The sequence below is a fragment of the Zingiber officinale genome, chromosome 3A, assembly GCF_018446385.1.
Source record: "Zingiber officinale cultivar Zhangliang chromosome 3A, Zo_v1.1, whole genome shotgun sequence".
Taxonomy (NCBI): Eukaryota; Viridiplantae; Streptophyta; class Magnoliopsida; order Zingiberales; family Zingiberaceae; genus Zingiber; species Zingiber officinale.
In genome coordinates, this window is record NC_055990.1 from 154,050,818 (window position 1) to 154,061,967 (window position 11,150).

General features: G+C 37.8%; 1 long non-coding RNA gene across 1 annotated transcript; it reads right to left on the minus strand.

Moving 5' to 3' along the window:
* Positions 1 to 1,950: 1,950 nt before the first annotated feature.
* Positions 1,951 to 2,767, minus strand: LOC122054152. Its single transcript, XR_006132589.1, has 2 exons — positions 2,695 to 2,767; positions 1,951 to 2,529 (listed from the first exon to the last, which is right to left on the minus strand). It is a non-coding gene; the product is annotated as an uncharacterized LOC122054152 (long non-coding RNA).
* Positions 2,768 to 11,150: the final 8,383 nt, after the last annotated feature.

An 11,150-nucleotide genomic window follows, 5' to 3' on the forward strand; every position in this document is an offset into this window, starting at 1 on the left:
TTTCATAGGATAAAGCCAAGTATATTTACTAAAATGATCAATGAAAGTACCATAATATTAGAAATCTTAGTTAGACGAAATAGGTGCAAGGCTCCAAACATCTGAATTAATTATTTCAATCAGAAAATTAGAGACATGATCGGATGAAGAAAAGGTAGCTTATGATTTTTAGATTCCATACATGCCCTACATGAATGAGATGGAGATAAGGTAAAGGAAGTAGGTAAATGATACCTATTGATGATTGATTAAACAATGAGAAAAGAAAGATGACCAAGTCGAGCATACCAAGCTGGTTTATTTGTGTGTTCACCAACAAAATGTTTGATTGAAGAACTTTGAAGATAGTAGATGTTATTTTCGATTCTCCCATCAAATATAATAGTATTTGTTCTTTTATAAGATAATGATTATGATGAAACTCAAAAATGATATTATTATCAAGAAAAAACTGACGTGTATAGAGTAAATTTTTCATGATAGATGGAACATAACAGACATTGCGCATGTGAAAAGTACGGATAAATGAATATATGTATTTCCAATATTAGCAATTTCCAAACTTGAACCATCGGCTACTTGAACCGTATCTGAGCCATAATACGATATTACGTCTGTAAGGATATTATAATATGATGTGACATAATGAGTTGTTCCAATGTCAATATGCCAATTAGTATATGAAAACTCTCGGGTTTTACCCTGAGTAGGCACGAACGAGAGGACTTTAGGATATAGACTTGTGAAACAATTGGTTGTCTTGAAATTACAAGACCATTAATGAAATTTGAGTCAAATTGTCTAGGACATTGAATATCAAAATATTCATTTCTAAATTTGGCATTTCTCCCGAGTATATGATCAATCAAATTTTCTAGGACATTAATTTCTAATATGATCAACAATATAATAAATTTGACATCAATCTGAATTTTACTTTTCATCTCCTTAATATTATTGAGTATTTGACATTTAAAATAATACAAAAGTATTTTCGACACATCGCTTTAAATATAGGTGCTTATTTGACTTTAATAAAAAAACAAGACGTTCGTATCAAGAAAACTTCAATGATGGACGACTATTGGATTTTTGCCCTTAAATTTTAGGGAATTGTTCACTTAATAAATGAATAAGTCAAAGAGTATACTACAGGAATAAACCATATGCATGATATCCTATTATTAGCATTAATATATTTATTTATTTTTATTTGGGCTACTTAACTTTCACACGAACAAATATATAAACACTTACACAATTAATAAGTTTATTTGGGCTTGTACTCTAAAAAATGGCATTTTTAAATTATTACGGAAGATTCTTTTCTTTAAATTTATATATATATTGGAAAGACTATTTGAACCAAAGATTTTTTTTTAAAAAAAAAAAAATATCATATAAGGGTTAGTGTGGACTAAAATTATTATATGAGATGTTTCCTTTAAATATTGAATCTAAATGAATAAATGCATTGTCTCAAATCATTAGAATTTACTTATATTTTCAAAATAACTAAAAAGTGAATTCTAATTTTGATCAAAATGTTTACAATTTTCATTAAAAAAACTGATATGCCCATCAAGCCCTTTTAACAAAAAAAATATATATTATAATTCTATGTTGTTTTGCTCAATATTACTTTTTATATTTTACAATTTTTTTTTAAATATATATATATATATATATATATATATATATATATATATATATATATATCTTATGTTTCAATTTTATTTATACTACAAGTGTTTAATTTTTACCCGATTAATCTTAGAGTTAGACAATTCTTCTCTCTGATTTTCCTATCAAATAAATTTGAAATATAATTTATGTATATTTAGAGGTCGATCTCTAGAACATTCATATTGAGTGATTAGTCTGATTTGTTTAATGAGTTAGGTGATGAATTTTCATGAATTTCATAGATTTTGCACTTTCACATGATAATTGAAAAAGAAAATGCCCCTTGGCCAAGCTATATGAACTTATTTATTTCATTTATAGATATTAGATATTTTAGTGCATACACCAAGAGGCCAAGTTATACACGCATCCATTTCATAGTAGTCTAGACATAAGATTTGCTCTACATACACTCGAGCAAAATTCATCCACACACATATTCTTACACTATAACAGCAGTTAATACAACTAGCAAGCATAGCTTTGAGGGTGGCATTACATCCATATTTTGCCATACTTGTGAGGGTCATAGTGAGTGTTCAATATTTTTGTGTTTTCTCCTAGCTTTCTCTCCTCATTGGAACTGTTTTTGTCAATTGATAGATCACCAACTGCTTTGGTTTCTCCTAGCTTTCTCTCCTCATTTCCATTTTTACCAATTACATTGGAACTAGAGACAAACACATCGTTGTTAATGTATTTATTCCATTTCTCGGTTGCTTGAAGAGAGAATGGTAGTGGTTTATCCTCAAGTTGCCTACTTACCACTACTGTTTTGGAGATCATGAGCAAACAAAGTGCGAAGAAAGCTAGGACAAGTGAGTTCTTCATTGATAAGTGTAGCTGCACATATAAACAAATTAATATCAATACACTATATGCCTTATTTGTCTACTGCATGTGCTAGTTTAGTTAATAAATGAACAACATAGTAAGGCCCTATGTAGTTCTATGGACAAAGAAATTAAACAAATAAATGAAGAACCAAGAATTTAGAAAGTTAATTACCTTGTATTCCTTTCCTCTAGGTAGAGTTGATGTGTTTTCTCATGGCATGACTACATGTTTATATAAGCAACGGCTAGATTATTAAAATAGATAGATAAATAAATAAATAAAATGAACATCACGAATCTAGTGATGCTTTTTCATCGTGCTCATAATGTAACAAACTGTGTATAAGACAATCAGTGCGCTATGGTATCAACCGCACTAACGAAGTGGAGAATATACGATAATTATCTCTTGTATTTGTTGAAGTTCATTATTTTGTCTTTCATAATGGAAATATGAAATCTTAGATAAGACCCTATAATTGTTTTCACAAGGAACACTTATTATCATCACATTTTTTTTTGTAGTATACTCATTATATCAACTACTTTTTGTATGCAATATGCTCTTGACTATTGGTGTGGAAGAGAAAATAATGAGTGCATGCCCTTGTTTATGAGCCCTAACAAAATGTGCATTTTGAACAACTTAAATTATTAGAAAGTATGATTAGCGCCATTGCTAATAATTCCATCATGCCAATAATGTTCTTCAATACATATTTCAATGAAAGAAGAAGGTGTAACTCACAGGGAGGTTTTATAATTGAATAACGATTAAGGCACTTAATGCATTACTTATAGATGACCTCATTGCAACTATTGGTGTAACTCACAGGGAGGTTTTATAATTTTCACTAGTTATTTCATGAGTCAAAAAGCCAAGTATAGAGCCTTGTGAGTACATTACTTGTCCTAGCTTTTGCTTTATTAAACTAAGGTTATGATTACTACATCGAAAGAACAAGCATGGGCATGATGTCAACTCTTACTCTTTTAGAATTATGATGCCTTCCTTCAGGAGTACAAAGGTGAACAAATTAACTTGTCAAAGAATCTCTAATCATACTTGAACTATACATCGTAATGGTTTTAGTAAATATTGTTATGTGGCCAAACGGGCTATTCTCTTAAGAGTACTTGAAGTTAATCACTTTTTATTCTCATATTAATTAGCCCCCAGAACATTTTATCTTTTCCATTACATCATTATTAGGCATCACATTAAAAATAATATCATAATTATCTCTCAATTTCATATATTTAATTATTCACAAGATAAGTTTAACATATCAATAAATAGTAACACCCACCTGAATAAGAATTCATATTCGCACTAGCTCATTTAGAAAAAAAAAATATAAACTCTTATAGCCAACAGATTTTGTAAGAATATAAGAGAAACATACATTACACACTTCATACTTGAAATATAATAATAGCAATTAAATTGTTAAAAAAAACTATGAAGACCATAATCATATTAGGTCACATGTTGCAAAATAAAAACATTTATGCTTAAAATCAATTAGAGGACTTAACCTAACCTTAGATGGTTAATATTGATCCATTGATGGTTCATGGTGAGTGTCCATTCACTACAACAAAAATGATTTTTCGCAGCGCACAAATTCGCTTTTCGCAGCGCACATTGTACGATGCACAATTAAAAGCTGTTGAAAGTCATAAATTATCCGCGGCAAAGTGGGCCTACTTCGGTAATTATCTACCTATTACTTTGGATAATATCCAAAGTCTATTGTCGATTTTCACATAGTATTGGGGCATAACTATGTCACGTTTATTTTCTACTTATGCGATGTATGTTAATATATGTCATGCTTATACAATGTATGTGATGGATGTTAAATTATTAAATTACTAAAATTAAGTCAATTTAAGATGCTTGCTAAAGTTTGATACTCATTAATGCCTTGATTAATAGTAGATAGGTTTACCAAATTAAAGTGTCTCTATTTATCTTGATAGAATGTGATAGAATAATTGTGATATATATATATCTTATCAAACATTGGGTGTGACTTAACTAGTTTATCTCAATAAGATTGAGAACTTAGAGGCATAAAGTTAGGAAATACATCATTAGATGGACAAAGAACAAATTGTATATCTAAGAGTTACATTCGATACAATTGGTAAATGTTACCTACCTAAATAACCAAGTTTTGGGCGATTAGCCAAAGTTAATTTAAGGTAAGGTAAAATATGGATCTTGGCCCGCTAAAAAGTAATCTCTATTGAGTTTGGGGCTAGTAGTGTGGGTAAACTATGTTTGCCCACATCCATGAATTACTCCTAATCTCTATTGAGTTTGGGGCTAATAGTGTGGATAAACTATGTTGCCTTCATTCATAACTTGGTCCTACCCAACCTTACAATTTAGTGAGAGAATTATTGAATTAAAGACATAATTAAGTAAATTTTAAATATATATGACACTTATTTTCTGCATTTATTATAGTTGTAGATTATCATATCTACAAATACATCAATTACTCTATCACTATGATCTATCCTTGAGAAGGACAAACTCAATGGAGCTAATTTTCTAGACTAGTACAAAAATTTGAGAATTATCCTCAAGCAAGAAAGCAAACTATATGTCATAGAGCAGTCCATTCCTGAACCACCTGCTTCTAATGCCTCTCATGTTGATAAGAATGTTTATAAAAAGCATCAAAATGATGCATTGGATGTATCATGTTTTATGCTTGCCACCATGAACTCTAAGCTTTAGAAGCACCATGAGAACATGGATGTTTATAATACGGTTGGACATTTAAAATGACTATATCAAGAGCAGACGAGGCATGAGAGGTTTAAAGTATCAAAGACCTTATTTTTATGTAAAATGATAGAAAGAAGCCCTATAGAAACTTATGTTCTTAAGCTGATTTGATACATTGAGAACCTTGACAGGATATGCTTCCCATTGGGCTAAGAGTTGGCCACTGACTTAGTTCTACAATCATTTCCTTAAAGCTATAGTTAATTTATCATGAACTACAACATAAATAAAATTGACAAATCATTATTTAAGATGTTAAATATATTAAGAACTACTGAACTGAATCTTAAGAAGACCAAGCTCAATACCATATTAATGGTACAAAAGGGTAAAGGAAAACACAAGCCTAAAGGTAAGGATAAGACCCAAATCAAAGGCAAGGCAAAGTCTTCTGCATCAAAACCCAAAGGAGGGGTCACTAAGGAAGGAACCTACTTCTACTGTAGTCAGACCAGATATTGGAAGAAAAACTATAAAGTATCCCCAGAAGAATTGAAAAAGAAGAAGGAAAGTGAGGCTTCCGCCTTAAGTGTTTAGCTTATAGAAGTCAATTTATCTACTTCTTCATCATGAGTATTAGATGTCGGATGTGTTTCTCACATTTGTACTAATATGTAGGATTTAAAAAAGAATAGATTGTTGACAAAGGGCAAAGTGAACCTACGAGTTAGCAATGGTGCAAGAGTTGTCGCTATAGCTATACGATCATATTTTTGCCTACTATGCTTGTTTTAGATTTGAGAATTATTATTATGTGTTTGCCTCAACTAGAAACATTATTTTTTATTTCTTGTTTGAACAGAAAGATTTTCATTTATAATAAAGAACAAATATTGATCTATTTATTTAAATAATATATTCTATTATAGTACACAATTAATAAATGAACTATATATTCTAGACCTTGAAAATTTAGTTTATAATATAAATGCAAAATGGTTAAAATCCAACAATTTAAATTAAACATATCTCTAGCACTGTCGCGTGACCCATATATATGAGAAATGCATATCCAAACTCCATAACGATGGACTTCTGCACTTATTTGACTTTGAATCATATGAGGTATGTGAATCTTGTTTATTAGGCAAGATGACTAAAACTCCTTTTAGTAGACAAAGCAAATGAGCTAATGAATTGTTAGGGCATAGATATTGATGCGGATGCAGTTTTGGGTATAAAGGTAAATAGGGAGGAAGAGAGGGGTAAGGGGGTCTTTTCACTATTAGGGCATTAAGAGAGGAGGGGCTGGGTTTGTTTCAGGGGGGCGCAGCCAAGAGCAAAGTGGAGGTTTTTCTGCCGCCAGGGCACAAACGGAGGAGGAAGAGGGATTTGAGGGCGCGACCGTCACCACCATGGCACACCGGAGGAGCCGCCGACACCCCTTTTTCGGGTTGATCCCACCCTCGACACCTCTCCTCCTCATCCTCTCTGGCGTCGATCACCTCTGGCCAACAGAGATCGTCCTTGCTCTTCTCGCCCTTCTCCTCATCCTCGATCCGGGCCACAGCTGGCTGAGGCAGGTAGTAGCCGACTCCGGCGTTCAGCGCCGCCGACTCCGGCGTCCAGCGCCACTGCCCCCGGCGTCCAGCGCCACCGACTCGGGCGTCCAGCGCCACCGACTCGGGCGTCCAGCGCCACCGACTCTGGCGTCCAACGCCATTGCCCTCGACGTCCAGCGCCACCGACTCCGGCGTCCAGCGCCATCGCCTCAGGCGTTCAGCGCCGCTGCCTCCGGCGACAACAGATGTCGCTGCCGTCATCTTCAGTAGCCGTCGGCACTGCCTCCAGCGGGCGCCACCTCCGGCGACAACCACCGTCATCCTCCGGGCAGCCGTCGTCTACATGCTTGGGTTTCGTACTACTTGTCTAGTTTGGCCTGCGAGCCGATAGAGTATTCGGCATTCGCGCCGTCATTGGATTCCGGCCTTCGTGCCCCTATTCCGGCCTACGAGTCGGTGCCGTAGTTAGACCGCGTATCGTCATACGGATCTATGTCTCATCCGGCTTGGAGCTACAGGAGCCAGTTACCCATCTGGTGGACGTCTACCTACTCCTCACGGCTGCCATGACTTGATCAGCGCCGCGACCAGTTCATCCATCCATCCGAGGGCCCCTCCCCGGGGCCAGGGTACATTATCGTACCTTTCCTGCATTTATTTCACTATTCTGTTATTAGTATTCGACTGCTTATATATTTGTGGGATTCGCCTCGAGCACCGAGGTACCAGAGACCGGGGCGACCCGGTCGCTGGCTGTAGGGATTATTGACTAGAGGACTTTTGGCGACTCGGTCAACACAGAAGACAACCCATCACCAGGTCATGGGGATGCGGTTAACGTTCCAGACACGTCATTCCGGCAGGTTCGTCTTCTCAGCTTCTCGACAGGATCAAATTGACGTCGTCTGTGGGAACACACCTTGTAACGCCCGAAAATTCTCAAAACTATATTAGAAATATTCTATAATTATTCTGGAATTTTTAGATATTTTTTCGGAATTTTTAGAGTAGCAGAAGTAGCAAAAATAAATAGAAAACGAAAACGGCCTAAGCGGGGATTGAACCCGAGACCTATGGCTTAGGGATAATGCTAGTAACCAGTTGAACCCAGCAGGGCTGTGCTGAAAGGAAAGGGAGGCAATTAAATTTATATTAGAGTTGGGCTGAAATTACCCACTTAATATAAATAGAGAAAAATAATTAGGTGAAGAGTTATTTTGGGTTTTAACGTGATCTCTTCTCCTCACCCTAGCCTCACGCCGAACCCTTTCTCTCTTCCTTCTCTCGGCGCCAACCACCAGCACACTTAGGGTTTCATCCCTAGGGTCCCAAGGGTACTTTCTGGCGACGACTTTGACACGAGGACGCTCCCCTCCGTGAGAGGAACGCGTGGACGCGAGAAGATCGTCGAAAGGATCGTCTCCACCGGAAAACCAGCGATTAGAATCGTAAGAAACTATGCACAGGAGGTAAGAAACCCCTCACCTGTAGTATAAGTAGCTTCTGTTTGGTTTTCTATGCATTAGTTTAGTTATATGCAGATTTTTTTACATATAGGGTGTATTTAACCCTCCTCGCAGGTTTAGAGATTTAGTGAGTACCTTTAGATGGGCCGGACACGTCTTTCCCCCTTCAGTTGGAGGTTTAGATGCTGTTGGGTGCCTAAAGGTAGTCTCCCTAATAGAGAGGGGAGTTTAAGCACACTAGATGTTCGATTAAATGATTAGCTCAGTAAAATGCAACTTAGGCATTTTTAATAGCTCAGTAAATGCAATAGAAGCATTTAAAATAGCTTAGTTAGCCTTACTACAGCTTTCATGGGACTACGGTCCAATGGGTGGGCTCCCACAGTCGCCTCTAGGTTCAGACAACCTAGCACTAGGTTCAGATAACCTAGCAATAGCAAGCTATACCAGTATTTTATTTTCAGTGGCACTGTACAGGATCAGATATCCATTGGGTTGGACTCTCACAGTCGTCCCTAGGTTCAGACAACCTAGTAACCCTACTAAATTCGGGACTTGCAAACCCGGGTCTAGTTAGGGATGCGCGCACAGCACGTACAGTTGTCGGGCCCAAACAGCAGCATGATTACTATTTTCACTTATTATGATAATAGCTTTCAAACTCATAAACTAATTAAGTGATTATAGTTTAAGATCAGTTTTAGTTTAGTTTCAGTTTCAATTTCAGTATCATGCTCCAGCTTAGTTTTTTTTCCCCTGAATATGCATGATAACTCTATGTTCAGTTCGTTATACATGTTTGGATGATTGTATGTCATGCCATGTTTTATATGTTCAGCATATGTTTTAAATAGCATGTTTTCAAAGCATCATTAGCATCGTATGCATGTTTTGTGAGATAGTTGGTTTCTTACTAAGCTTTAAGCTTACAGATTCTACTTTCCTTATACTGCAGATAAAGGTAAAGGAAAGATGGACTAGCAGAGAAAGCTGGAGGGCAATGCAGAGATGATGTGTGTGGCAGGAACTTGGAATAAAAGATTCTTAGGGGATTTAGCAAATTCCAACAATTGAACTCTCAGTATTTCTATTTCCATGCACTTTTAATTTGTTAAATGCCACGAACTAGTAAACCCTGTTTTATTTCAAGTTTAGAATGCTAGCTTTATGTTATTAGGGTATGTTCTGTGTATAGCATGAGTGAAATGTGAGATTTTTGGCACGCACAAGTGCTGAAATCAGGGGTTCTGATTCGAAATCAGAAACCCAGATCGGTCTACAGACCGATCAAAGATGGGCTGTGCCACTGGATCGGTCAGCTGACCGATCCAGTCGCGAACAGAGAGTTGGCCTCTGTTATGGATCGGTCAGCCGACCGATCCATATGTGAACAGCGAGCACAGAAGCTCACTGATCGGTCAGCCGGCCGATCAGTGAGCCACTGGATCGGTCAAGCTGACCAATCAGGGTGCTCCTGGATCGGTCGGTAGACCGATCCAGCCGCATACAGAAGCGTTGTAGCCTATGGATCGGTCAGCCGACCGATCCAGAGTTTCCCTCCGTGCCAGTATCAAGCTGGATCGATCACTGGATCGATCCGACAGCCCCAATCGATCCACGGATCGATTGAAATGCCTGACTATAGCTAGTAGGACATCCGAGAGGCATAGATTGTCTTCCCTAGCATGTGTACAACTCCTAGGTACACCTAGAATATTAAGATCAGAGTTTACAGTAATCAGTTTAGCAAAATTTTAATCAATCCAGATTTCCGCAATAGTAATGTAGCCCAGCATCACGTAACGATCTGCCTCGCAGCCTAGCCAATAGGAGGCGGGTCGTTACAGAGTGGTATCAGAGCAGTGTTCCATACTTCCTACACACACATCAGCATTGAACCTGCAGCTTCCAAGTAAGAATACCTCTGCTTTATTTATGTTTCTTGCTTTCTTGTTATAGCTCATGTTTATAAATAATTGATGCATGTTAGTATGTGATAGTATATAACATGATAGCAATAGTTATACAATTATAATTGTATTAGTTATGCATGTCCTGTCCTCCATGTCTTTAGAAATGGCACGAGGACGCCCAGCTAGAAGGACACCACTCGAGCCTGACATGAGGCGGTTGGTGCCTCCCCGGACCTACACTAGTGGCTCGATTCTGACTAGGTGAGCGACAATGTGAAATAGCCACCTTAAAGGCTAGTCGGCAGAACACTCCACCGTCATCCCGAGCCTAACTTAGCAACACGGTGGTCTTAGAGGTTCCACTAGTCCAGCCTACAGCACCAGTGGCCCCAAAGAGAGAAGTCTATCCGATCCAGTGGCAGAGAGTTAAGCGAGAACTTCTCGGGCACTAGTGAACCATGGGATGCACAAGCTGGTTCAAAACACTGGAGAGTACGATGGAGCTTCGGATGGCCGTAACACGAGAAGGTGAAGTGTACCTCCTTCGCCTGACAGGATGACGCACGTGGGAGAGAATCAGAGCGAAGCGCCCAGTGAACCAGATGTTGTGGGCTGACTTCGAGAAGGAGTTCTTTGAGGAATTCTTTCACATGCGGGTTACGAACCGCCACTACGATGAGTTCACAGAGTTTCGTCAGGGCAACCTTTCAGTGGAGGAAGCCGTGAAGAAATTCAACAGGTTGGCTCGTCTATGCCCAGAACTAGTCAACACAGAAAAAGAACGAGTCCGATTGATGCTCAAGATGCTGAGACCGGAAATAGCAATGAACATGGCTGGCGGCATCCACAGGCCGCAAACCACCGAAGAACTAGTCAGCAGCGCCTTGACCACTGAGCACTACCAGAATAGTATCAAGCAACAGAAGCAAATCCTCTCAGAA